Raw genomic sequence first — 24,200 nt, forward strand, 5'->3', positions numbered from 1 at the left:
AAACCATAAGTCCTTTCATACAATACAACATCCGCAAAGGCACATATAAGATAATTTTTTGTGATCATTGTTCTTCAATGACAGAAGGTTTTAGAAGACAAAACCAAACCATTGAAAGACTTGAAAAAGAAAAATAAAAAATGACCCACATATCCAAGTCCTACAAGAAAGAATAAAGATTTTACAGTTCGATATCAACCAGACAATACCATTACAAAACATAGACAATCCTAAAGAACAAAAGAGTTCTCCATCTCCTTCTAAAATGGATAAGACGGGTGTACATTCCCCAAAGAATGTAGAAAGAGCTATTGTATCAGCTAAGGGTACAATTAGTCCCGTTCAAACGGTAACGGGTAAAGACTTATCAAATCCGTTAATGGCTGACACTTTGCGAAAAAGTGTAAGAATTTTACCAGCAAGTTTCACTAATATAGCCACTACAGGAGCAAAGACAAGAAAGAAGACTAAAGGTTTCTTTTTAAAAAGAAAAAAAAAAGATAAAAAGATCGAACGATTAATACAAAGTTCTCTTTACAAGTTACTCAGTGAAAAGACTAAAGAAGTTATACATGAATACCCAAACCTAGAACCAGAACAAGTAGATTCTGATCATGAAGATTCAGGAAGTAGAAGCGACAAATACAATCCATCAATGGACCAATTTGCTCAAGACCCCAATGAAGACGATGACTCAGGAATGAGTTTCGGTACAGAAGTACTACACAATCTAGACACCTAGGAGATACGTAAGCAATGACGCCCACAAGAAGACTACAAAAAAGAATACGTAAGCAATGACGTATTAAGCCATTACTTAGAAGTAGACAATAAAGGAGACTCCACTACTCAAAAGAAGCCGACAAAGGACAATTATTTTGAAGAAAGTTTTTCAAAGACCATGTGATGATGGGACCCAATGAGCACCCGGCATGTAAAGAAAGCTTATTCAAATTTTGAAATCTGAATTTCAAGTCCGACCTCTCAACTATAAATAAGAGACCATTTGCTAGAAGGAAAAAAAACAACATAGAGAGCGAAGAGAAGAGCAAGCAGAGATAATAGAGAGAATAGTTTACAAGTTTAAAAGCTTTTCATATTTTCCTTTAAAAAAAAAGTGTGAGTGTTTGTAAAAAGAGAGTGAATATTTACTTTCTCAAGTAGCTGCAAGGTCACCCGGTGACTCCCGAAAGGGAAACCTCTCTCCGACCATTATCATGTAAGTAGTTATGTGTTTCTAGATCCTAGTAGTTTCTCCCTATGTGAATATTATGTATTATATACTGTTATTATGTACTTTTATTGTATAATATGATGTTTATGTTTATTATTATAATGTTCATATATTGTTTAAATTACTCTAAGTAAATGGTTAGTTCCTCACCTTCTTAGTAACCCCGATGGATTAACTTGCAAATACCTAGGGAAGTTAGAAGTCCGCCATGGTGAGGGAACCGAAGGACTGTGTATCCTATGGCTGGCAACGGGACCGGAACTGGGACTACCGGACCGGGACGGACCGGAACCGGAACAGAACCGGGCACCACGGGCCGGATCCGAACCGGAACCGGGATGGACCGGACCGGAAACCGAGTCCAACTGTTATAAATTATAATTTTTTTATTAAAATTAAAAAATTAGGAACATTACACTTAAAAATTTATACTTTTAAAGTTTTAAATACAAACTTTCAAACTTTTAAAAGTATAAAAGTTAAAATTTCACAATTTAAAACTTTGAAAATTTAAATTCAAACTTTAAAACTATAAAACTATTAAAGTTTGAAAATTTAAATTCAAACTTTAAAACTATAAAAGTTTAAATTTCACCCTTTAAAAGTTTGAAAATTTTAATTCAAAGTTCAAACTTTAAAACTATAAAAAGTTTAAATTTCACACTTTAAAAGTTTGAAAATTTAAATTTAAATTTCAAACTTTAAAACTATAAAACTATAAAAGTTTAAATTTCACACTTTAAATTTTAAAAGTTTGAAAATTTAAATTCAAACTTTAAAACTATAAAAGTTTAAATTTCACACTTTAAAAGTTTGAAAATTTAAAACTTTAAAACTATAAAAGTTTAAATTTCACACTTTAAAAGTTAAATTTGAACTTTTGAAGACAATAATAAAAAAAAATTAAGGCGAATAGCCTATACTTTTATTAATATTAATTAAATAGTACAAGTTGAGTTACAAAATATTAGTAGAGTATTAAAAAATCTAATCTACACAGCCACCTTCTAGGAAGGGTTCTGTTTGAATTAGACCTCGAATTATTATACTCATACTAATAGACATTTAAATTTAATAGTTCATGCTACCAAGGAAATCTTTTTTTAAATCATTTAACATTTCTCTAGTAACATGCTCTGGAATTGGTTGATTAGCTAGTTCTTCCATTGCATCAATGCCGTCATCACTAAAATCTAGCATTATTTCATCAACGTCATTTTCAAATTTGGTCGGTAGAGGTGGACGACCATAACTCCTTCTCTCGCCATTAATCCAATCTCTAAATAGTACGGATATCTCCAAGCTATCTGCTGCTAATGAATATCTATGCTCTCCAATTTGAAATCTTGCTGCACTAAAAGCGCCTTCCGAAGCTACTGAAGATGCTTGAATAGCTAACACATCTCGAGCAACCGGTTGTAGTTTTGGAAATCCTTTGCCGCGATTGCTCCACCATTCTAGAAGATCAATAGTAGTAGGTTCTGTATTTTGATTAATATATGCATCAAAATCATTTCTATCATTATGAGAAAGTTCAATAATACAATCTATCATATCATCAATATCATCTTCATTATTATATCTACTCCTAGAACTTTGAGGCTCTTCGTTATGTACTACATTCCTTATATTAGAATTATACAAGTCGTACAATTTTCTAGCTTCAATTTTTATACTATCTTTAACATCTTGACAACTAGGTGTTTCATCATCTTCACTATCAATACCCAAATTAAAATATATTTTATCAACCATTCGTGATGCACCTTCATCTTTGTAATGTGGGTTTAACAAACAAGCAGTTAAATAAATTTGAGGAATAGGAATAAAATATTTTTTAAATTTTTCAATCATTTTCTTAACAGATTGTTCAAATCTTGGTTTATTTTTGAATTTATAAAATTTAGTAGAAATAGCACAAATATTAGGTAAAACAGAGCAAATAGTTGGATAATAAAGTGCAGATATTTTTTTTGTAGTTAAATAAAAAACTTTTAAGAATTCTATAAGTTCTTTTATGTCATTCCAATCATTATCATCAAGTCTATATGTCATATTTGAATTATGAGCATTCCAAACCATTTGTAAAGGTTTCCTATATTCATAAGCAACTTCAAGCATTTCAAATAAAGAATTCCATCTTGTACACACTGATTTTGGAATTTTTCTAGGTGGAAGATTAAATTCACGACAACGATTTTCAAAATCTCTACGTCTAGACTTAACTTGACATTTAAAAATAAAATGACATGCAGTTTCAACTTTTGTGCAACCATCATCATATATTGCTATACCATCTCTAACAATCAAATTATATATGTGTGCAGCACACCTAATATGAAAACCATCAATATAAATAGGGCAAAGAGACGGTTTTAGTATTTCAACAGCATTACTATTATTAGAAGCATTATCTAATGTGACACTACTTATTTTATCACAAATTCCATAGTTTTGCAAAACATCTATAATTGTTTGAGCTATATAACTACCGGTTTTATGCATTTCACAACATTTATAACCTAAAATTCTTTTTTGCAAAGTCCAATTTTCATCAATCCAATGCGCAGTAATAGTGAAATAATCATTACCATTTACACTACGGCTCATATCAGAAGTAATAGCTATTTTACAATTGTTATAATAAAATAAACAACGAAGATATTGAAAATGTTGAACTTGATAATCAAAGATAGCCTTTTTAATTGTATTTCTAGTAAAACCTTTAAAATGTGGATTATACACAATTTGAATATAGTGAATAAAACCGGGATTTTCAGCACAACTAAATGGCAAACCCATAACAACAATCATTTTAGCTAATTCTTCAAGATCTTTTTCTCTACTATATGACCGTTGTATACTAGAACCAGAAACAATAGAAGGATTTAATTGTGTTTGGCCCATATTAGAGCCCTCTACTCCTACATTTTCAGGAAGGGTGATACCATTTTTTTTAGCTTCGGCTACAACTTTAGCATGCAAAAATTCATTTTTACTACATGACATTAAATGATTACTCAAATGTCCGGTCCTACCCTGTTTTCCTACAGTTTTATGATTCATTCTATGTTTACATTTATTACAAATAGCTTGTGTTTTATCTTCATTCTGAGTCATAAATTGCCACACAACTGATTTTTTAGCGCGTTCTACCTTAGTCCTAGGATGCACGGGGGAAACGGGAGCAAGACAACGAAAGGGAGCGAGAGCCGGGGAAGAGGGATTGGGAGTGGGACTAGTAGCCGACGGTGGCTCAGTTTCATCAACATCATATTCATCAACATTATTATCAAAACTATCAACATAAGCATTAACATCATCATGTACATCATCTTCAGGTAATTCCTCTTCAAAATTACCAAATCTTCTTTGTAAATGTTCATGATAAGGATCTAATCCACTATTACTATCAATATTAAAAATAGTTTCATCAACATGCGTATAATCATCTGTATTTATTCTTAATTGAGAAGTTCTTTTAGCTTTAGATTGAGAAGTACTACCGGTTTTTTTATTTTTCTTGGATTTTGAGCTAGATAAATTAGTGAACGAATTAACTATGGTTGTTTTACCCTTTTCAATAATGTTTTCTCCAAAATCCATATTCAAATATAAAAAGTGAATAAATTATATATAATACGAAAATGATTAGCAAAGTTTTAAACAAATCAACAACTAAATAAGTAGAGACTAGAGATTAATTACTCACAAAATAAATAATTAAATGCAAACAAATAAATAACTAAATGAAAATTGAGTTGGAACAAATGTACCAAACGTCTACTTAAAAAAGTAGATGTGTATGACCAGAAGGCGGAAGGCGGAAGCCGAAAATTGAAAGTTGAATTTTGAACAATTTCCAAAGACCAAATTCGTAATTTTAACGAGAATAAGAGAATTTAGAGAGTAGAGAGTAGAGAGATTAGAAGATATTTTTGTGAGTGAAAAGAATGAAAGATTAGGGGTATTTATAGTTAAAAAAAAGGATGAAAATGTAGTTTTAAGAAGGTTGGGGTATTAAAAAAAGTTTGGGGGGTAGGGAGGTGTAAATGGAAGTTATGGGGGTGAAAGAGCCGTTGGTGGGGCCCAAAACCCGTTGCCCAATGGCTCTCAACGGCTAAAAATTTTGAAATTTCAGATTAAAAAAAAATGTTCCAAATCGGACCGGAACCAGGACTAATCGGACCGGGACGGACCGGTAAATCTCGATTTTTGTCTGGTTACCCCTCCCGGACCGGCACAATACCGAACGGAACCGGTACTATCCAGAATCGAGACGGAACCAATAACGGAGCGGAACGGACCGAAACCGGTACCGAAACCTCCCGGTTCCGTTGCCAGCCTTAGTGTATCCTAGGGTGTGGTTAAAGAAGCAGGTGTTAAGAATATGGGCTAAGGAAAAGAGATGAACATAGTAAAATAAAGAGGGATGAACAACATCAGATTAAAAAAAATGTAATTTTGGGAGAAATTACGAAGATTTAGTAATAATAAACTACTAAACTAGATAAGGGAACCGGAGGAAGAAGTACTGAGTAGGATTTTACAAATTAAAATCTTAAACGTACTTTAACCTAGCTTTATCTTAAACATACTTTAACCCACTTTATTACTTTATTATTATTATTATTTAAAGGCATTTTATTTGCTATCAATACTAGCAGTAATTTACGGCCTAAACAGTTTTAAATTATGCATTATCAATAAAAAAGAAATCGTAGTACGAATTGATTGCAAAGCCATTGTAAAGTTTCACCAAAAAATAGATGGAAAAAGTAGTAGTAAAAGACGATGGTTAAATTTTCTAGATGCCACTTCAATATATAATATTACTTTAGAACATATAAAAGGAAAAGATAATTCTTTAGCAGATCAACTTAGCAGGCTTATAAAAACTAACTATTTTGTTTCAGCATGAGTATAGGAAAAGACAAAGCAAGGGCTTCTAGCTCAAGCAGTGCTACTCAAAAAGACAAAGACTTATATCTACAGACTCTGCTGAGAAACACTTTGTTTCAACCTCAGACAAAAGTGGCCAAATAAACTGCCTTTAAATAATAATAATAAAGTAATAAAGCGGGGTTAAAGTACGTTTTAGATAAAGTGGGGTTAAAGTAAGTTTAAGATTTTAATTTGTTAAATCCTACTCAGTACGTCCTCCACCGGTTCCCTTATCTAGTTTAGTAGTTTATTATTACTAAATCTTCGTAATTTCTCTCAAAATTACACTTTTTTTTAATCTTATGTTATTCATCCCTCTTTATTTTACTCTGTTCATCTCTTTTCCTTAGCCCATATTCTTAGAACATGCTTCTTTAACCACACCCAGGGATACACAGTCCTTCGGTTCCTTGACCATGGCGAACTTCTTACTTCCCTAGGTATTTACACGTTAATCCATCGAGGTTACTAAGAAGGTAATGAACTAACCATTTACTAAGAGTAATTTAAACAATATATGAACATCATAATAATAAGCATAAACATTATATTATACAATAACAATACATAATAATAGTATATAATACATAATATTCACATAGGGAGAAACTACTAGGATCTAGAAACACATAACTACTTACATGATAATGGTCGGAGAGAGGTTTCCCTTTTGGGAGTCCCAGGGTGACCTTGCAGCTACTTGAGAAAGTAAATATTCATGCTCTTTTTACAAACACTCACACTCTTTTTTTTTTGTTAAAGGAAAATATGAAAAACTTTAAAACTTGTAAACTATTATCTCTTCTTTCTCTTCTCTTCGCTCTCTATATTGTTATTTTTTTTCTTTCTAGCAAATGGTCTCTTATTTAGAGCTGAAAAGTCGGACTTGAAATTCAGATTTCAAATTTTGAATAAGGTTTTTTACATACCGGGTGCTCATTGGGTCCCATCGTCACATGGTCTTTGAAAAACGTTCTTCAAAATAATTGTCCTTCGTCGGCTTCTTTTGAGTAGTGGAGTCTCCTTTATTGTCTACTTTTAAGCAATGGCTTAATACGTCATTGCTTACGTATTCTTTTTTGTAGTCTTCTTGTGGGCGTCATTGCTTACGTATCTCCTAGGTGTCTAGATTGTGTAGTGCTTCTGAATCGAAACTCATTCATGAGTCATCGTCTTCATTGGGATCTTGAGAAAATTGGTCTATTGACGGATTGTATTCGTCGCTTCTAGTTTCTGAATCTTCATGATCAGAATCTACTTGTTCTGGTTCTGGGTTTGGGTATTCGTGTATAACTTCTTTAGTCTTTTCACTAGGTAACTTGTAAAGAGAACTTTGTATTAATCGTTAGATCTCTTTATCTTTTTTTCTTTTTAAAAAGAAACCTTTAGTCTTCTTGCTTGTCTTTGCTCCTGTAGTGGCTATATTAGTGAAACTTGCTGGTAAAATTCTTACACTTTTTCGCAAAGTGTCAGCCATTAACGGATTTGATAAGTCTTTACCCGTTACCGTTTGAACGGGACTAGATGTACCCTTAGCCGATACAATAGCTCTTTCTACATTCTTTGGAGAATGTACACCCGTCTTATCCATTTTAGAAGGAGATGGAGAACTTTTTTGTTCTTTACGATTGTTTGTGTTTTGTAATGGTATTGTCTGGTTAATATCGAACTGTAAGATCTTTATTCTTTCTTGTAGGACTTGAATATGTTGGGTCATTTTTCTTTTTCTTTTTCAAGTCTTTCAATGGTTTGGTTTTGTCTTCTAAAACCTTTTGTCATTGAAGAACAATGATCACAAAAAATTATCTTATCTGTCTTTGCGGATGTTGTATTGTATGAAAGGACTTGTGGTTTGTCTTAAAGCTGGGCTGATGAAATAATTTGGCCCCAAAGTTCCCCTTGCATAGTCTAAAGCTTCATTTAAATCATCGAACCCTTTGAAGAGGGGAGTAGGGAAGTCTTTTATCGAGCTTATTACCTCAGTCCACGTCTGAAAGATGCCTGCTAGTCTTCCTTGAACCACCACATAGCATTTGAACTTCTTATTCTCATTTTTCTCAGCAAAATAATAGCTTAGTGAATTTAGTATTGAAATGAAATAATTGTTGTCTCTTGGTATTTTATTGTAAGCTATCCACAGATTGTCTATCAAACATCGTTGAGGTTTATCTATCTTTGTCTTTGGTTTTACTCGAAAACTAAAGTTATTTTGAGGGTAGAATATTAGATTTTGTTTTCCAAAATAGAGTCTTTCCATGCTTAGGGTGTTAAGTCTAGCTTCTTCCACTTTTGTCTGAGGCTGAAACAAAGTGTTTCTTAGTAGAGTCTGTAGATATAAGTCTTTATATTTTTGAGTAGCACTGCTTGAGCTAGATGCCCTTGCTTTGTCCTTTCCTATACTCATGCTGAAACAAAATAGTTAGTTTTTATATGCCTACTAAGTTGATCTGCTAAAGAATTATCTTTTACTTTTATTTGTTCTAAAGTAATATTATATATTGAAGTGGCATCTAGAAAATTTAACCATCGTCTTTTACTACTACTTTTTGTAACATCCGCTAATTTGAAATATCTATGAAGAGGCTTAAAAATCGGAAATAGTCATTTTTGGAGGGAATTCAAAAATCTGGAAAATTTGGCTAAGTGTGGAAATCAGTGAGTTTTTGGCCAACTTTGAGCAGTTGTAACTCCTAGATCAAGATGAGTTAGGATAAGTTCCAGTTATGGTTGCGAAGCTTGTGGAATGATCTTTCCAAGGCCACCGAGTTTTCTCAATTCCGAGTTTGTATGAGCGAGTTATGCCCTTTGGACGTTGGGCAGTTTGCAGGGAATCCGTCCGGATTTGGATCATTTTTGTCCCATTTTAAGAGGGTGAAAGGTAGGGTTTGAGAGAAAAGAAGGAGAAGAAGAAGAGAAGAAAGAGGAGATCAACAAGTTTCCGTCAAAGATCGTCGTGGATATCGTCGGGCTGATCCCTACTAGGTATGTGAGTCTTTAGTGTTGGGTTGATCCTTTCCCCCACACACCAAACTCATTTTTGTTATTGATAAAAGATTGGTTGTGTGGTTGAAGTTGTTGATGTGTTGTTGATGTTGTTGATTGTGTTGTTGAAGCCCCTTGTTGGTTTGGGCATATTTCCGGTTGTGTTTGGGTCAAAATCTATTGTAAGTTGAGGGATTTTTTATTCTAAATGTTTGGGGCTGGAAACCTTGAAGTTTAGAAGGTTTAGAGTTGGGGAAAAGAAGGAGAAAAGTCGAAGTTGTCGAAGAAAAGGGGTGGCGCGTCGCGCATTGCAGAGCGCCCCAAGAAGTGCTCTGGCCTTCACCCTTTGGGGCGCCGCGCCCTGCAGTGCGCCTCAGCTGTCTTCCTAAGCTTCAAGGTCTGGTGCCCCGCACCTTGCAGAGCGCCAAGGACACCAAGTTCCCCCTTTCTTTCCACAGTTTCTCATGCATGTTCCTAGGTATTGTACCTATGTTTCCTAGTTGTTTCCAACACTCCAAAGTATTTCTAAACATCCCGAACTCATCTAAATACATGTGATCATATATCTCGAATCCATAGTTCAATCCGAGGCATGTTAGGATCGAAGTCAAAGTGAAGTTAGAGTCAAGTCAAGTAAAGTTAAGTAGTAAGTCCAAGCAAGTCCTCCAAGCTTTTCAAGAGTCGTTATTGAACGTTTTAACTTGTTTCAAGTTTCAAAGTCAAGCAAGAGTGTAGAGTTCCAAGTTAAGTAAAGAGTCTCGAGTTACAAGTTAAGTCAAGACCATAAAGTTGAGTCCTTTTCTCAAAAGCTACTAGGGAACTAAGTATTCCCAAAGAGGTTTGTAAATGTTCCTTTACATTTGAGTGAGAAGGGAACCATGTTTTCCAAAAGAGCCTTTTGGCTAAGTTTTGAGCAATTATCTCAATTAAAGAAAGATGTGTTAAAAAATACTTATGACCCAAAGTATTTTGGGAGTAGTATTGAGCACCGAATTGGGGACGCGAGTTCACTTTAACTCAACTCTCCATAAGAACCATGCGCCAACATGGGGACTTGACGTATCATTCTTTTTAGATGATTACGTAAGATTAAGCTAGTGGATCCACTAAGCAATAGTAAGGTCCTATATCATGGCAAGGTATAGTATGGTCCTTGGGAAACGTGAGGTAAAACGTTGTATCATCACTAGGGCTCATAGTGGTGGTTGTCGGTTAAAGAATCTCCCACAAAAGTTACATTACTTTTAAATAAGAAAAGTTGAGTTTGTTATTGTTTTATCATTAACGAGCTAAATTGTTTACATCGTTTTGTAAGCTAATTATATATTGCATGCGTCTTATTGCTTTATATTTTTTGAGTTCAATTGTTCATGAGTCGAACAGAGTCAAGGTAAGTATTTCTCTTATAATCCTTTCAAGCATAAGTTGAGGTCCAGCTTTCCAGCTCGCATACTCGTACATTCCATGTACTGACACCAGTTGGCCTGCATCTTATTATGATGCAGATACAGGTACCCCGGACCAGCATCCAGCACGTCGTTGATCCAGCTGGGCACTCCAGAGTCAGTGGTGAGCCTCCTTGCATTCCGGAGGACTCAATTATTTTGTGTACTTAGTTTTGTTCTATTAGGATATTGCGGGGTCTGTCCCAACATCCATCTCAGTATATTAGAGGCTTCATAGACAGATAGTCAGTCAGTTAGTTTTGAGTCTCTCTTCTATGTATATGTGTAAATATCTATTTGGGGAATTCGAGTTGCCTTTGTGGCAAGATTTTATAAGTTAAGTTGTTTTGTAACCTTGCATTAAATTGAGTTATTCTGTTGAGTCAGGTTTTCGCTGAGTTAAGAAAGTCAGGCCAAGGGTTCGCTTAGGGCCAGCAATGGTCTTCAAGTGCCAGCCACGTCCAGGGTGTAGGCTCGGGACGTGACAAACTTGGTATCAGAGCATAGAGTTCAAGAGTCCTAGGGAGTCTGTGAAGCCGTGTCTGTAGAGTCCTAGTTATCGATGTGAAGCGCGCCACATCTATAATTGGGAGGCTACAACATTTAAGAGGATTTCTCATTTCTTTCACACTCACCTCGTGCGTTAGAGTTGATCTCTAAAAAGTTTCCTTTTAATCCGTGCTTGCGCGTGTTTTCGGATAGTCATGCCTCCACGAAGAGTTGGCAGAGGGCGTCTTCCTAGACGTTATGTGAATGAGCAAGAGTTACCTTATGCCCCGAGAGTGCAAGGTCAAGGGAAAGTTTCTAATGCCGAGTTTAGAGAGGCAATTAGAATTCTTAGTTAAGCTGTAACTAATCAGATTGGTCAGCAAAGGGGAGCTCGACAGGAATGAGCTGACACTTCTAGGATACGTGAGTTCTTGGGGATGAATCCTCCGAGTTTCATAGGTTCGAGTACTACTGAGGATCCAGAGGACTTCATTGAGGAGTTGAAGAAGATTTTTGATGTGATGCATATGGCAGATACTGAGCGGGTTGAACTAGCTGCGTATCAATTGAAGGATGTTGCTAGAACTTGGTTCGACCAGTAGAAAGAGGGAAGAGCTGAGAATGCACCACCTGCGAGTTGGGTCGGTTTTGAGGAAGCTTTCTTGGGGCATTTCTTTCCTCGAGAATTGAGAGAGGCCAAGGTACGTGAGTTCCTCACACTTAAGCAGGAGTCTTTGAGTGTTCATGAGTACAGTCTGAAGTTCACCCAACTATCCCGCTATGCTCCGGAATGGTGGCGGATATGAGAAATATAATGAGCTTGTTTGTTGCTGGGCTGTCTCAGTTGTCAAGTAAGGAAGGTAGTGCTGCAATGCTTATCGGGGACATGGACATATCCAGGTTAATGGTCTATGTACAGCAGGTTGAGGATGAGAAGCTGAGGGACAGAGAAGAGTTCAAAAGTAAGAGAGCCAAGACCGGTAATGAGTTCGGGCAGCAGAAAGGTAATTCAAACCGTTCCTCCTTTCAGCAAAGGCAAAAGGGACATGCTCCATCATCTGCTAGAGCACCTGCACTCAGATACAAAGGTGAATTTTATGGCCAGAATTCAAAAGACTTCAAGGCTAAACCAGCACAGTCCTCAGGTAGTGTGGCACAAGGAGGCAGTTTGTTTCCTACATGTGCTAGGTGTGGTAGAACCCACCCAGGTAAATGCCGTGATGGCCAGACAGGTTGTTTTAAGTGTGGGCAAGAGGGTCACTTCATGAAGGAGTGCCCTAAGAATAAGCAAGGTAGTGGAAGTCTGGGCAGTAGGGCCCAATCTTCTTCAGTTGCTCCCCCAGACAGGACGGCACCTAGAGGAGCTACTTCTAGTACAGGCGGAGGAGCAAATCGCCTTTATGCAATCACCAGTCGCCAGGAGCAAGAGAATTCTCCAAATGTTGTCACTGGTATGATCAAAGTCTTTGCTTCTGATGTGTATGTTTTGCTAGACCCAGGAGCAAGTTTATCTTTTGTAACTCCTTATGTTGCAAATAAGTTTGATGTTCTTCGTGAAAGACTTTGTGAACCCTTTTGTGTCTCTACACCTGTTGGGGAGTCTATTCTAGCGGAAAGAGTCTATCGTGATTGTCCTGTTTCTATCAATCACAAGAGCACCATGGCTGATTTGGTTGAGTTAGACATAGTAGACTTTGATGTCATTCTAGGTATGTATTAGCTTCATGCCTGTTATGCATCATTAGACTGTAGGACCCGAGTGGTCAAGTTTCAGTTTTCGAATGAGCCAGTCTTAGAGTGGAGTAGTAGTTCAGCAATGCCTAAAGGTCATTTCATTTCGTACCTTAAGGCAAGGAAGTTAGTTTCGAAGGGTTGTGTCTATCACTTAGTTCGAGTTCATGACTCTAGTGTTGAGATACCTCATTTTCAGTCAGTTCCTATAGTAAGAGAGTTTCCAGAAGTTTTCCCTGATAATCTACCCGGAATTCCTCCTGAGAGAGAAATAGATTTCGGCATAGATCTCATTCCAGATACTCATCCTATCTCTATTCCGCCATATAGAATGGCACCAGCAGAGTTGAAAGAGTTGAAAGAGCAGTTGAAAGATCTCCTAGAAAAGATTTCATTCGACCGAGTGTCTCACCTTGGGGTGCTCCGGTCTTGTTTGTGAGAAAGAAAGATGATTCCCTTAGGATGTGTATAGATTACCGCCAGTTGAATAAGGTTACCATCAAGAACAAGTACCCCTTCCGAGGATTGATGATCTTTTCGATCAGCTTCAGGATGCCACTTGTTTTTCGAAGATTGACCTCAGATCAGGCTATCATCAGTTGAGAGTAAGGGAATGTGATATTCCAAAGACAGCTTTCAGGACCAGGTACAGTCATTATGAGTTTTTAGTCATGTCTTTTGGTTTGACCAATGCACCGGCAGCTTTCATGGACTTGATAAATCGAGTCTTCAAACCTTATTTAGATATGTTTGTTATCGTCTTCATTGACGACATACTAGTCTATTCAAGGAGTGAAGAAGATCATGTTAGTCATCTCAGAACAGTTCTTCAGACTCTGAAAGACAAAGAGTTGTATGCCAAGTTCTCTAAGTGTGAGTTTTGGCTTAAGTCTGTGGCATTCCTAGGCCACATTGTGTCCGGTGATGGAATTAAAGTTGATACTCGGAAAATTGAGGCAGTGCAGAATTGGCCTAGACCCACATCTCCAACTGAAATTAGAAGTTTCTTGGGTTTAGTTGGCTATTATAGGAGGTTTGTAGAGAGGTTCTCGTCTATTGAATATCCTTTGACCAAGTTGACTCAGAAGACAGTAAAATTTCAATGGTCTGAAGCTTGTGAGAAAAGCTTTCAGCAATTGAAACAGAGGTTGATTTCTACTCCAGTTTTGACGCTACCGGAAGGTACTCAAGGCCTTGTGGTGTATTGTGATGCATCTAGAATTGGTTTGGGTTGTGTCTTAATGCAGAATGGCAAGGTTATAGCTTATGCCTCCAGACAGCTGAAGGTTCATGAGAAGAACTACCCATCCCATGACTTAGAGTTAGCGGCTGTAGTGTTCGCTTTGAAGATATGGCGTCATTACTTGTATGGTGTGCATGTTGATATATTCACTGATCACAAGAGCCTTCAATATGTGCTTACTCAGAAGGAACTTAATCTCAGACAGAGGAGGTGGTTAGAATTACTCAAAGACTATGACCTGAGTATTCTTTACCACCCAGGTAAGGCTAATGTTGTTGCTGATTCTTTGAGCAGGTTGTCTATGGGTAGTACCGCCCATATTGAAGAAGGAAGGAGAGAGTTAGCAAAAGATGTGCACAGACTGGCATGCCTAGGAGTCAGACTTACAGATTCCGTAGAAGGAGGAATAGTGGTGACGAATGGGGCCGAGTCATCACTAGTGTCAGAAGTGAAAGAGAAACAAGATCAAGATCCCATTTTGCTTGAGTTGAAGGCAAATGTTTAAAAGCAAAGAGTATTAGCTTTTGAACAAGGGGGAGATGGTGTTTTGAGGTATCAAGGTAAATTTGCGTACCTTTGGTAGATGGACTCCAAGAAAGGATTATGGAGGAAGCTCATAGCTCCAGATATTCCATTCATCCGGGTTCCACGAAGATGTATCGTGACTTGAGAGAAGTTTATTGGTGGAATGGCATGAAGAAGGGCATTGCAGAGTTTGTTGCTAAGTGTCCAAATTGCCAACAAGTGAAAGTTGAACACCAAAGGCCCATTGGTTTAGCTCAGAGGATAGAACTTCCAGAATGGAAGTGGGAGATGATCAACATGGATTTCATCACGGGGTTGCCAAGGTCTCGCAGACAACATGATTCCATTTGGGTGATTGTTGACAGAATGACAAAGTCAGCTCATTTTCTACTAGTAAAGACTACCAATATAGCAGAAGATTATGTCAAGTTATATGTTCAAGAGATAGTGAGACTTCATGGAGTTCCAATCTCCATTATTTCAGATAGAGGTGCACAGTTCACTGCACAGTTCTGGAAATCTTTTTAGAAAGGCTTGGGTTCGAATGTGACCTTGTGTACTGCCTTTCATCCTCAGACTGATGGGCAAGCAGAGCACACTATTCAGACTTTAGAAGATATGTTGAGGGCTTGTGTGATCGATTTCAAAGGCAATTGGGATGATCACCTACCTCTCATTAAGTTTGCCTACAATAACAGTTATCACTCTAGTATCCAGATGGCTCCATATGAAGCTCTTTGTGAGAGAAGAAGTAGATCTCCTATTGGATGGTTTGAAGTTGGTGAAGCACAGTTGATAGGACCAGATTTAGTTCACCAAGCTATGAAGAAGGTGAAAGTGATTCAAGAGAGGTTGAAAATGGCACAGAGTCGTCAAAAATCCTACACTGATATTAGGAGAAGGGCGTTAGAGTTTGAAGTAGATGATTGGGTTTATTTGAAAGTTTCACCCATGAAGGGGGTTATAAGGTTTGGTAAGAAGGGGAAACTTAGTCCCCGATATATTGGACCTTACCGAATAGCCAAGAGGATTGGCAATGTTGCTTATGAGTTGGAGTTACCGCAGGAACTAGCAGCGGTTCATCCGGTATTTCATATCTCCATGTTGAAGAAGTGCATAGGCGATCCTTCATTGATCCTGCCAACTGAAAGTATTAGGATCAAGGATAACTTATCTTATGAGGAGGTTCCTGTTCAGATTCTCAATCGTCAAGCTCGTAGGTTGAGAACGAAAGATGTAGCCTCGGTCAAGGTCCTATGGAGGAACCAATTTGTTGAGGAAGCAACTTGGGAAGCCGAAGAGGACATGAAGAAGAGGTACCCACACCTCTTTGAATCCGGAGGAAATGCAAATTAAGGTATTAATTTCCCTCTTAGTACTCTTTTAATCATCTTGATCATGTTGTTGTTGTTGTTGCGTTTGCATGGTTGTTTGTTGGGTATTGAGTTGATGTTACACCCTTAGCTTTGTAAGAGTAACCTCATTCGAGGACGAATGCTCCCAAGGGGGAGATATTGTAACATCTGCTAATTTGAAATATCTATGAAGAGGCTTAAAAATTGGAAATAGTCATTTTTGGAAGGAATTCAAAAATCTGGAAAATTTGGCTGTGTGGAAATCAGTGAGTTTTTGGCCAACTTTGAGCAGTCGTAACTCCTAGGTCAAAATGAGTTAGGAGTAGTTCCAGCTATGGTTGAAAATCTTGTGGAATTATCTTTCCAACCCCACCGAGTTTGCTCAATTCCGAGTTCGTATGAGCGAGTTATGCCCTCTGGAAGTTGGGCAGTTGGCAGGGAATCCGTCCGGAAATTTTAAGGGCATTTTGGTCTTTTCCCTAGCCATTTCTTTTAGGATTATAATTTTGTGTTAGGCTGATATTTGGATCATTTTTTTCCCATTTTAAGAGGGTGAAAGCTAGGGTTTGAGAGACAAGAAGGAGAAGAAGAAGAGAAGAAAGAGGAGATCAACAAGTTTCCGTCAAAGATTGTCTTGGATATCGTCGGGGGTGATCCCTACTAGGTATGTGAGTTTTTAGTGTTGGGTTGATCCTTTCCCCCACACACCAAACTCATTTTTGTTATTGAGAAAAGATTGGTTGTGTGGTTGAAGTTGTTGATGTGTTGTTGATGTTGTTGATTGTGTTGTTGAAGCCCCTTGTTGGTTTGGGCATGTTTCCGGTTGTGTTTGGGTCAAAATCTATTGTAAGTTGAAGGATTTTTTATTCTAAATGTTTGGGACTGGAAACCTTGAAGTTTAGAAGGTTTAGAGTTGGAGAAAAGAAGGAGAAAAGTTGAAGTTGTCGGAGAAAAGTCGAAGTTGTCGGAGAAAAGGGGTGGCGCGTCGCGCGTTGCAGAGCGCCCCAAGAAGTGCTCTGGCCTTCACCCTTTGGGGCGCCGCGCCCTGCAGTGCGCCTCAGCTGTCTTCCTAAGCTTCAAGGTCTGGTGCCCCGCACCTTGCAGAGCGCCAAGGACACCAAGTTCCCCCTTTCTTTCCACAGTTTCTCATGCATGTTCCTAGGTATTGTACCTATGTTTCCTAGTTGTTTCCAACACTCCAAAGTATTTCTAAACATCCCGAACTCATCTAAATACATGTGATCATATATCTCGAATCCATAGTTCAATCCGAGGCATGTTAGGATCGAAGTCAAAGTGAAGTTAGAGTCAAGTCAAGTAAAGTTAAGTAGTAAGTCCAAGCAAGTCCTCCAAGCTTTTCAAGAGTCGTTATTGAACGTTTTAACTTGTTTCAAGTTTCAAAGTCAAGCAAGAGTGTAGAGTTCCAAGTTAAGTAAAGAGTCTCGAGTTACAAGTTAAGTCAAGACCATAAAGTTGAGTCCTTTTCTCAAAAGCTACTAGGGAACTAAGTATTCCCAAAGAGGTTTGTAAATGTTCCTTTACATTTGAGTGAGAAGGGAACCATGTTTTCCAAAAGAGCCTTTTGGCTAAGTTTTGAGCAATTATCTCAATTAAAGAAAGATGTGTTTAAAAACACTTATGACCCAAAGTATTTTGGGAGTAGTATTGAGCATCGAATTGGGGACGCGAGTTCACATTAACTCAACTCTCCATAGGAACCATGCGCCAACATGGGGACTTGACGTATCATTCTTTTTAGATGATTACGTAAGATTAAGCTAGTGGATCCACTAAGCAATAGTAAGGTCCTATATCACGGCAAGGTATAGGATGGTCCTTGGGCAACGTGAGGTAAAACGTTGTATCATCACTAGGGCTCATAGTGGTGGTTGTCGGTTAAAGAATCTCCCACAAAAGTTATATTACTTTTAAATAAGAAAAGTTGAGTTTGTTATTGTTTTATCATTAACGAGCTAAGTTATTTACATCGTTTTACAAGCTAATTATATATTGCATGCGTCTTATTGCTTTATATTTTTTGAGTTCAATTGTTCATGAGTCGAACAGAGTCAAGGTAAGTATTTCTCTTATACTCCTTTCAAGCATAAGTTGAGGTCCAGCTTTCTAGCTCGCATACTCGTACATTCCATGTACTGACGCCAGTTGGCCTGCATTTTATTATGATGTAGATATAGGTACCCCGGATCAGCATCCAGCACGTCGTTGATCCTGCTGGGTACTCCAGAATCAGTGGTGAGCCTCCTTGCATTCCGGAGGACTCAATTATTTTGTGTACTTAGTTTTGTTCTATTAGGATATTGCGGGGTCTGTTCCAACATCCATCTCAGTATATTAGAGGCTTCATAGACAGACAGTCAGTCAGTTAGTTTTGAGTCTCTCTTCTGTGTATATGTGTAAATATCTATTTGGGGAATTCGAGTTGCCTTTGTGGCAAGATTTTATAAGTTAAGTTGTTTTGTAACCTTGCATTGCATTGAGTTATTCTATTGAGTTAGGTTTCCGCTGAGTTAAGAAAGCCAAGCCAAGGGTTCGCTTGAGGCCAGCAATGGTCTTCGAGTGCCAGCCACGTCCAGGGTGTAGGCTCGGGGCGTGACACTTTTCCTATCTATTTTTTGGTGAAACTTTACAATGGCTTCACAATTAGTTCGTACTAATATTTCTTTTTTATTGATAATGTATAATTTAAAACTATTTAGGCTGTAAATTACCGCTAGTATTTCCGCTTCTATATTGCTCTTATTTCCTTTTTCTTTGTATTTCCCGATTTGGTAGCGCAGATTTTCTCATTCTTTCTATCTTCATACTTAGTTTTCTTTGTTTTTAGTACTGCTCCCCATCCTTCTAAACTTCCGTTTGTTTCTGCTATGGGATAGTTTGTTTCTAATGGGAGAGATAATTTTGATATGTTTTTAACCATTTGTTTTAATTTTTGTACTAATTTGATGTCTTCAGTATTGAAAGTCTTTTGTCCACCCACTCCTGTTTTTAGTATAAAGTTCATGCACCCTTTCCTAGGTCTTTTATGAAATTTCTTGCGTAATTTAAAATTCCCAGAAATTTTTGTAATTCTTTAGTGTTGTCTAATTTGTCCAGCATATCTAAGACTTTTTTGGCTATATGAGGTTGTAATTTTATTTTTCCATTTCCAATCTCCACTCCTAAGAATTTTATGAGGCTTTTGCATAACTTCATTTTTTTCCTTACTAATGATTATTCCATTGTCTACAAATAGTTTTAAATATTGTTTGTAAATGTCCTAAGTGTTCTTTAATAGTATTACTCAATACTAAAATATCATCTACGTATACTAGAATAAATTTTTTATATTCTCTAAAAATATTATCCATTTTTCTCTGAAAAATTGGAGGGGTTGTTTTTCATCCAAATGGCATTACTAACCATTCGAAATGTCCTTCTGGACAGGTAAAAGTTGTCCATTCTATGCTATCTTCATGCATTTTAACTTGCCAATATCCAGATTTACAATCAAACTTGCTAAAAAAAATCTTCCTTGTATTCGATTTATTAGTTCTGTTTTGTCTGGTAGCTTATAGCCATCCATTCTGCTATTGCCATTAAGTATCTTATAATTTATTACCATTCTAGCTTTTCCTCTTACTATTTCGCTATGATTTCTTACCATGAATGCTGCTGACCAATGTCTTGAAGTTGATCTTCTTATTACTCCTAATTTTAGTAACTCTTTTATCTAATCTTCAAATTCTTCCAGGTCTTCATTCGTTTATTCTATAGAGGCAGTTTTGACTGTATATTTAGGGTTAATGATGTCCAATCTGCAAGTTATATGGTTGGCTTCCCAGTGCTTTAGGGGTCTTTCTCCAATTATTTCTAACTTATCTAAAATGGAAATTACTTCTTCTAAATCTTTCTAATTTTTTATTACTCCTATATGCTACAAACCTCTCTTGAAATTATAAAGTTCTGCATTTATTTCTATTAAATTATAACTTTTTTCTATATGTGTATCTGAAACGCTACGTTCTAATAATTCGATTTCTTCAATTTTTTCTTTCTCATCTGTAATATGTATCTTAGCACAAGTACATTCTTCTCCTTTATTACATTTGATTGTGTTAGGCTTATTGGTGTCTCTAAGATATCTAGATTTTTATTGGAACGGATTCCGTTGTTATTGCGGTTTGGGTAGTGTTTTTAGATATGATTACTCCATCTCTGGTAAGGAGACAACTTCCATTGTTATGTAGTAGGAAGCCTAATTCTAAAACAAAGTCTACTCTAATATTTAAATCTCTTACCCAAATATTTTCCAACTTATACGTGGGTTTGTAAAAATCTGCCCAAGTGTTTGAAAAACCTATCTGTGAATTACTGACGTAATGCCTATATCTATTGGAAGATCCATCTATTTGCATGGCGCTTTGTGGTTCTGAAATATCTTTTATTACTTCTGGAGGCAAGATACATCGATTTATTATAATTTTTGTGCATCCTGAGTCTACTAGAGCAAGAGTTTCTATCTCATATTCCTGAATCCTTATTCTAGTTATGATTTTTATGGTATTAATTTTCTTTTCATCATTACAAATTAATCCTTCAAATAACTTATAGTCTTCTTTTTCATTAAAAAGTTCTATTTCTAATTCTGGCGTTTTAATTTGGCTGGTTTCTTCTACTTCTTTCCCTTTTCTTTGTTCTAAGCTTTTCTCTTTTTCTAGTCTACTCATTCTTTCTTCTAAACTATCAATTCTTTCTTCTAATGATTTTAATGTTTTTTCTTTTCTGTTTACTGTCTCGTCTATGATCTTAATATTAAATATTTTGTCAATGCATCTGACGCAATCTTCTATTTAACAATTCATGCATTTGGCTCTTCTGTCTTTACTTGGGTACCCTATGCAATTAAAGCATCGTTGACTATCCAATCCTTTTCCTTTGCAAAATTTATGATCACATTATATATTAACAAAGGTAAAATCTTCTATATTTAAATCTATCTTTTCTAATCTTATTTCATTTATTAAAGTTTCTTCTTCTGAATCGAATGAATCTTGTCTACTTCCTTCTACGGCATCTATGCTTATTACTGAGTATATACTTTCATTATCTGACATGTATTCATCTACATTTATCAGGGTTTCTTGGAAGTCTTCTATAAGTTGAGCATTTTGCGTTCTACTATTATTTCTACCTGGACAAGTATTAGCTAGATGTTCCTCGCTTCCACATGTAAAGCAAGATAGTCTATTTTTGTAAATTCTGTTATTATTATGTTTTCTTACATGTCTATCTTTATTTAGGTAAGGCTTCCTTGCCGTTGATTTTCTTAGATAATACTCTTTCCTAGGTTTGTACTCTTGATTATCTTGATATGTCTTTTTGTATTTTGTTTTTGGTGTACTTTGATCATAACTTTGTGTTGTATATATATTCTTACAAAAACCAGTCTCGTTTTGTTTTAATTGTTTTTGTATTTGTATATTCGTACACTTTTCTTGTAATATTTCCATAACATGTTGTGCTTTATGTCCTATTGACCAGTTCACATTTGGATTTTGCATTACTCCTTCTCTTTTATTCCATCTTTCTTCTATTTCTCTTCCTAAGGCTCCAAGGAGTTTATTAAAAAGCTTTTTTCCTAAACTTGGTCAAATGCATTACCACTTATGGCGCAATAGTAGAAAAAGTCTTTTAAGAAATTCTTTATGTAGCTCCAATTAGTTATACTAAGTTGTTCTAATTTTATTATTACATTCTTTTGCAATACTACCAATCCGCTATTTGGGTCTTCTCCTGTTATTAGGCTATGTATTTTATTAGTAAAATTCTATGGGTTTGGTCCCATGTTTACTAATTCTTGGAATTCTTGAGGGTGAGTTACTTTGTATGCTTCCCAGATTCCTTTAATTGATTCGCCTAAAAAGGTCTCCATGTACCTATACATGGTATCTGCATTTGTTTCGCTATAATGGTTTATATAGTCTGCTACTACTATTCCTTTCCATACATCTATTACTGAGTTCCATAATTGAGGGTCGTGAGTAGATATGTTTAGTATTTTTCCTCTATCTCCTCAGTCTTGGAGTTTGATAGGAGCTTTTATTGGCATTCGTATTCCTATGGGTCTAACCATTTCTGGTTCTGTGGTCGGGTATTGTCTAAAGACACGGCATCGTGGTAAGTTACATATAGTATATTCTACTGGTGGTACTGGGGTTGTCTTTTGGAAGGGACTTGAACTAGTTGAAGCGGTTTCCATAAATTCTTTTAAACTACATGTTGTCTCATCATCACTTTCTTCTTGTGTATCTTCTTCTTGTCTATACCCGTAATTGTCCGTTCTAAACTTGTATTCTTTAAAGTGTTGTTCTACTATAGAGAATTCTATTCCTCCTAACTTACAGCCTTTACATTTAAAGAGTGTTGTTTTATCTAATTGGTGTAATTCTTTCGCCCTCTCTATTGATATATCTACTTTATAGTCGTCTTCTTTTGTGATTTGAATATTCATTCCTTCCATATTGATGGTTGTTTCATTATCATCTAAATCTTCATCTATTTCTTTTTGGTCGGTATATTTATAGTCTGTAAATCAGATTGAGGTCTGTCCTTTATTATTAGTATATGTAAGGTGGTAATTTGGTCTTAAAATTTCTTTTTTACAGAATTTTTCTAAATTCCATTCTCTACCCGCATATTCTTTTGAGTCTATTTTCAAAGGTTTCATTAATTTTATCCCTTTATTTCCCATTAATCCTACTGCATCGTCTATTTTAATTTTAAACTTCGAACTGCTGTAAGTGGCTAATTTTCCTATGAAGTGAACGCATACTAATAGATTATTTCCGCAATTCATTTCTTCGTAGCCTTTAGTTTGTATTCCTTTCATAGGTTCTTTACTAATTAAACTTATATTTTCACTATCATTTTCTATACGCACAATTGTTCTTCTCTATAATGTATGTATAAGTGTGTTGTTGAAGAAAATAGTCTTGTATTATACAGTACTTGTGGATTTAATTGTCTTAATCTATTTTGTTGGAAAAAATTTATATCTTTGTCTACATCTATTATTTTATCTAGTTGATGATTGCTACTGGGTCTGGATGAATTCGTTATTCTAACTAACATATTGTTTCCTAATTGATCTTCAGAGAAACTGGCCCTTTGTCTTTCTTGGGAACCTCGATTCCTGTTTGAAAAAATGTCCATGCTTTGTCCCTTTTTGTTATCTTTGGTCTATCTTTTTGGGGGGTTATTTATGTCTTCTTTAGTTGTTCAACTAGAGCATGTATATCGTTATCTTGTTTTGTTTTTTCTTTAGGGATTTTAGTTTTAATAAAAATATCTAATTTTTTATTTATTTCTAACATTTTATCTTCTAGCTTCTTATTTAATTCTAATAGTGCAAGAATTATTAAATTGCTTTGTTTTATGCCTATTAGGTCTGTTTTTCCTGGTGGTGTATATTCAGATAAACCTTCAGGGTTGACTTGAAATTGGGCTGCTCTTTTTAGAGGTAGAAGGGGTCGTTCATGAAAGAGTTAAGTCTTTTAGTTTAGTTAATTCTTTCCTAATTTCTTTAATTTCTATGTGGATTTGTTCTATTGTAGTATTGTTAGTTATGTTATTATATATTGCTTAGAGTAATTGTAATTTTGTATTTATATCTAACTGCTGTGCTTTTAGAAAATCGAAGTTACGTTCTATTTTTCTAATGATTTATTATTTTGAAATTGCAGATTTTCTAAAGTTTCTATTGACTTTAGTATTTTTTTCGTCTTTCAACTGAATGTGTTCTGCTAAATTTATTATTAAATCTGTAATGGTATTTAAGTGATGGTGATCGCTATGTAAGATGTGGTCTCCTTCTGTAAAGTTACACTTGATCACTGATCCAAATTTTAATCTTCGATATTTCTTTTCTGAGATAACTTCTAAGTCTAAATATTCTAATTTCTTTATACTTCCTATTGTATTATTTTTATGCTAAATACAAGGTTTTACTTTTCTTATTGTATTGTTCTAGTCTAACTTGTTGGATATAATGGTTAATTCTAGCTCCTATTGTGGGTAGTTGTAAATTTATCTGTTTAATTTCTTGATTTATTGACTTCATATCCTTTGTTGATAGTAAGTCTGAATAGATCTTAATATTAAATATTTTGTCAATGCATCTGACGCAACCTTCTATATAACAATTCATGCATTTGGCTCTTCTGTCTTTACTTGGGTACCCTGTGAAATTAAAG

At 35.8% G+C, this 24,200-nt stretch overlaps 1 protein-coding gene and 1 pseudogene across 1 annotated transcript in view; both read left to right on the top strand.

The window, feature by feature from the left end:
• LOC125854228 (premnaspirodiene oxygenase-like) overlaps positions 1–24,200 on the top strand; it is a 307,705-nt gene that overhangs the window by 150,462 nt on the left and 133,043 nt on the right. The gene's annotated exons all lie outside the window — the stretch shown is intronic.
• Positions 266–16,612, top strand: LOC125855711 (uncharacterized; annotated as a pseudogene).

The sequence above is a fragment of the Solanum stenotomum genome, chromosome 2 (genome assembly GCF_019186545.1).
Source record: "Solanum stenotomum isolate F172 chromosome 2, ASM1918654v1, whole genome shotgun sequence".
Lineage (NCBI taxonomy): Eukaryota > Viridiplantae > Streptophyta > Magnoliopsida > Solanales > Solanaceae > Solanum > Solanum stenotomum.